This window comes from Neophocaena asiaeorientalis, unplaced genomic scaffold, assembly GCF_003031525.2.
Source record: "Neophocaena asiaeorientalis asiaeorientalis breed wild unplaced genomic scaffold, Neophocaena_asiaeorientalis_V1.1 scaffold327, whole genome shotgun sequence".
Taxonomy (NCBI): domain Eukaryota; kingdom Metazoa; phylum Chordata; class Mammalia; order Artiodactyla; family Phocoenidae; genus Neophocaena; species Neophocaena asiaeorientalis.
The window spans coordinates 5523336-5528936 of record NW_020174560.1 but is presented as its reverse complement, the minus strand read 5'-3'; positions in this window follow the sequence as shown (position 1 = coordinate 5528936).

Genomic DNA, 5601 nt, shown 5'->3' with positions numbered 1-5601 from the left:
AATCACATTGTTTCCTATGGGTTTTAGGAATGTGAGCTAAAAAATCTGGCTTTATATTTTTAACTAAATAACTTCCTACTCCTACACTCTGAAATGTCTCAGACGATGCAATGTCAACCTTATTAATAAATGGAATCCCATTTCCACTAGCAGGAATGTTAAGATAAACAATGTAAATATTTTAAGTTTCTGGAGAACGCAGTGTTGGGTCAGTGTTGCAGAAGATATGGCATTCAAGGGAGAAGAGGGAAAAGAGAGAAAATCCTAATCATTTAGACTCTAGGGAGCCAGTGAAGCGGGGAAGAGATGAAAAGGAAGGTCAGGGGAACTGATAATGATCCCAAAGAACTGTTAATAGCTTATAAGCATTTAAAAAAAAAAAGAAGTACTCGATGGTTTTTGAATTATGGACTTTACCTAATGATAAAAAAATCTAAGAATAGCTTACAAGATAGCATGAAAAGAAACAAGAAGCTAAATTACACGTCGCTTAGCAAATAATTCTGTGTTACCTGAATTTTTCTCCTTTGCCAATGATGGAGCCAATTCAATGGATACTTTTATGGCTCTCTTGTCCTATGAATTTAATTATTTACATGGTAAGTACACAGAAATTCAAAGATTTTTGTCCAATCTTTTTGTCCAATATTGGCTGTCCAATAAGGTAGCCATTAGCCACATGTGGTCAGTAAGTGTAAAACACACACTGGATTTTGAAGATAATACAAATAAAATAATGTAAAATATTAATATCTTAAATTGTGGAAATGATATTTTGGACATAATAAGGTAAATAACTTATTCAAATTGGTATAATACCTGTTTTTTTTACATTTTAAAGTATGGCTACTAAAATTTTAAAAATTAAGATATATGACTTGCATGATATTTCTATTGGACAGAGCTATTCTAGACACTTCAGAAGCAAAATCCCGGGAACTGTAGAAACTGGAATTGAACAAAGCTTATCCTTACTAGGTGAAAGTTCATGGGAACATGATAGTAAGAAACATGACATGAGGCAGAAAGATGGAAGTTTTCCTTTTTTAAAAAAAGAAGGGCCTTGCTTAAGCTCAGCTCCTGCGAACAGTATGAAAGAGGCAGGATATGAGCTTAATTCCACAAACATCCATTGAACATCTGCAAGTTAAGACACTGTGCAAAGATGGGGAAATAAAAAAACGAGGTAAACCTGGCCCCTGCCCTTTAGGAGTTCACCATTTGGTATATTCCTTGCTGCAGATATATGCCTGACTCATGTAGAGACTCTCTGTTGAACAGATTAATATAAACGTCTGAAAAACTGTGGAAGAGATGTAAAGCTGCAAAACTACAGACACACAATAAAGCCTATTAAAGGTCCCATATTAGCAACAGATCTCACAACTACTAGGTGAAACTAAGGACCTGGAAATGTAATTTAAAATATTCTGTTTCTGAAGTCATATAATTAAGAGCCACTTAAGGCAATATAAATTCAAACAATATATTAAAAGAGAGTGTACAACTGCCTTTGTTTGCAAGTCCTTGCCTAAAATCTAAATTCCTTGTCCTGGAATTCTAAGCCTTCTAATGTTTGGCCATTCCCCCTCCCACTGTTTCTTTTCTGTGTGCTGTAGTAGCCAAAGCTGACAGAAATGACTGTTAAATGTGGTTATGAGAAACACATAGATTCATCTACATGGTTATGTTTAATTTTGTTCAGTAAGGACAGAGGTGGAACTATCACTGACCTGAAGATACAGATGAGAGACACGCCCCAATGATCCTGCCTGCCCCAGCTCTGCCCCCACTGCTAGGATCCCAAGACCAAGAAGAACGGGAGGCTCCGAACATTTTTGAGCAGGACTCAAAGGACACATGCTAGATTTCATAGTAATTTCTTTGGGATAATATCTTAGGGGATTTCCTTCTTTTTTTATATTATGCATTTCTTTGGCTTGCATTTTTTTTTAAAGCAAAGCCATAAAAAACCAACATAAAGATAAAATAACTCAAAAATGATTTTTCAAAGGACGTTAAGACCTGGAGACAGTTTGAAGAACGGAGGAATAAGTCAAATGAATCAGAAGGCAGCAACAAGGGGTGGAAGTAATAGGCATCCTCATCGTTCTGTAAACTATCACAGAAATAGGGTGTAGGAATTATAGGATGCTCCAGGGGCAGAGGAGGAAGGGAGAAATTAAAGATAGCTTTGGGGTCCTACTGTCTCAACATGTTCTAATGAACATCGCCTACTGCAGGGAAGACTAGTAAATATATCAAACACAAAGTCTGGGAGCAGCCTGAAAAGAGGTGTATAAAGTAGGAAATCATTTATGTATGAAAGAACCTTTTATTTCTTCCTTGCAGAGACCAGGGATGTCTTTTATGCTCAGACAGATTATGTTTGAAGAAGAAAATGCAGAACATCTGCAAATTTCTTTGATCTCTACATTTTTCTACAACCACTATTTTTCAGCTTCCTTTTTTTTTTTTCCTTCTAAAATTGTGCAAAGTACTCGCACACCTGTGCTTTTACCAGATAGGCATCTTATTTTGTCTGATTCCATCAGAAAGCCAGGAACAGTCACACCCCAATTCTCAAAGGCTTCAAAAACTGTGTACCTTCTTGAGAGTAGAATACTCGAGTTTTGCACCTCTCTTCTCTACCAAAGGATTATTACAGAAGTAAATCTTTCTCCTTCTGAACTCTGGTGCTTCTGGTGAATGGTATGATTGTGGTCATATGTCATTTATTCTGAACTCCTATCCAGCCAACTTCAATAAGCGTAACTCACTTACTGAAACATGTAAACAACCCTGGCACCAAAGCAGCCAAATGGAAAGCCGCCTTCACCACATGCTCTAGAAGGTGTAATAAAGCCGTGATTCTGCCTTTTGGCTTGGCAAAGGCAGTTGGGAGGACGCCCTCGTACTTACTTGCGAATACTAATGACATCTGGGTTCTAGGTGGCTGCCACTGCTGTCTAGGCTAGCACTACTGGAATCTTGGACTCTAGTAGAAATATACAGGAAATCACACTGCCAAACTTTTCTCCTTATAAAGACAATCTATCCAGGAATTACCATCCTCCCAGTTCTCAGAGGGAGGAGCCATTGGCAAAGCAGGCAGGATACAACTGTGGAGAGGAATTTTAAAGCAGTTTCCTGTGGCTCCAAGGTCCAGTCACAGTGCCATTCTTCAAGAACAGTGCTACATAACAAGGTGAGGCTTAGATTATCACTTACAGGAAAGTACAGAGGACATACTACTCTAGAGAATTCTCTGAAGAAGTCAGGTTTATTCTCTGACAGGGAGTGGTTTGAGGAGTTAGGAGAACTGACATACACCCCTATACTAGGCCCCACCATTCTATTGGTATCTTCCCTTCATATGTTCAAAACGGAATAGTGACTCTCTCTCTCAAACTTGGTCCTCCTCCTATATTCCTGGCTCAGTGATCAATGATTATTGCTGTCTTCTCAGGGTTCTCTGGTTCCTCCTTCATGTATACTCCACCTCTTTCACTCCACCATTACCTGGACTCTACTTAGGTAGCACCTCCTGCCTGCCTTTGAATCTCTGCTGCTGCTTCACGTGGGCTGTTGCAATATCCATTCAGCAAATACTGTGTGTGGCCCCACCCTGTGCTTGGCTCTGAGCATACAAAGGAGAGCACAATAGTGTCTGCCGTTATGTGGCTTAGGTTCTAGTGGAGGAATGAGCAAAAACAAGAAAATAGACTAGTTGTGAATTATATGTAGGTACTTTAAAGGAAACAAAACGAAGCTAGGCAGAGAATAAGAGGTAGAAGGCTCACTGGCCTTGTCTCACAGCTCCCTCACTGGTGCTTTCCTGGTGTCTCTCACAGGGCTTTTCCCTCACCCCAACCCCCACCTGGCAATTCAAGTGCCACATCCTCATGAAACCTTTTCTGATCCTTCCTAGTCGGCAGTTTTCTTCCTCTTCCCATTTTTTTTTTCTTATGGCCTTCATCTTACTACTCTACATTGTAGTTACCTGCATATTTGCATAACCCCCAAGAAGACTGTAAGCTCCTGGAGGGAGATGATTTTTCAACAGCTTTGCCTCTTCCCTATAGTACTTTAAACTATCAGAGAATTTTTTTTTTTTTTTTTTTTTTTTTTGCGGTACGCAGGCCTCTCACTGTTGTGGCCTCTCCAGTTGCGGAGCACAGGCTCCGGACGCGCAGGCTCAGCGGCCATGGCTCACGGGCCCAGCCGCTCCGCGGCATGTGGGATCTTCCCGGACCGGGGCACGGACCCGTGTCCCCTGCATCGGCAGGCGGACTCTCAACCACTGCGCCACCAGGGAAGCCCTAAACTATTAGAGATTTAAAAAGTGAATAAAAAAAATTTTTTTCCCCCAACGTGGCTAATACCACTACTGGCCCTAACTGTTTCATAGGGTTGTTATGAAGATCAAATAAAACTCAAGTTGTGACAGTGCTTTAAAAAAGAAAAAAGGTCTGTACCTTTGTACGGATTGCTCTGTAATCATAATTATAGCAAACATCACTCTGGGAACCTGCCCACACAGGATGGCTAAGAGCAGAGCTGGCTTTTCCAACCCTTGGTATAGGGACACACAGAAGCTGTTCATCTCTTTAAATGCAAAACTGTTTTGGCTGTGGCCTTGATTTTCTGCTGTCTCCCTTTTCCCATCACCTACCTTGTGATCACAAGATGAAACAAGTAAGCAGACGCTTGGACTTTTGCACTGGACTTTTCTGCAGAACTGAGTGGCTAAGAGCCAGAACACCTAGATTTGAATTCTTGCTCTACTTCCTTGCTTCCTCCAGCAAATCACTGAACTTCTCTGCCTTAATTTTCTCATGGGGCTGTTGGAGGATTTAAAGATTAAATACAAAACAAATAAAACAACATTAGAAACAGTGCCTGGTACAAAGCAAGCAAGCAATCATCAAAGTTACAGTAAATCCACTGTGCTTCCTGGTACAGGGCACATCAGAGGAGGTTCCTGGGAGCTAATCTTGATTGCTGGTGTTGTGTGATTGTGTACAAAGAACATACTGTGGAGGGGACATGGGAGTGGGAAGGGCCTGGTGCGAGGGACAGGATGGAGCAGTGCAGTCTGAAGAGCGTCAAGAGTGTGGCCAAACCATGTGAGGTTAGGTAGAGAAAGTTTGGCTGCTGTAAGAGGTTTAGGACTGTCACTCAAGTGAAAGTGATTCTCAAGACACTCCGAGGTGCACTAAAAAAATGAAAGGCAGAGAAGGGCCTCCTCTCGTTATTTTTGGCTTTCATCTTTTTAAGGTGAAAAGAGGTTGAGAACAGCAAGGTTCTCTGGTGACAGGGAGCGTTGGGCTTCAGCACTTACTGCCAAGAGAAGTGAACCTGAGCTGCTCTTTGTTTGCAACACCACCTGGTGAGGAGCCAGAGAAAGACAAGAGTAATCTGAATAGTCATTCCCCCACCTTTGGGGAAAGGCAGAACCCATCCCTCTTTTCAAATTCGCTCCACAAAAACAACTTTGCCCTCCATCAGAAACAGACTGTTAGGCAACGCTGCTGGGCTGAGTCAGTCAAAAGTGGCCTGAAGGAAAAAGCTGCTCACGCTGCTCCCTAAAGGGGGAGA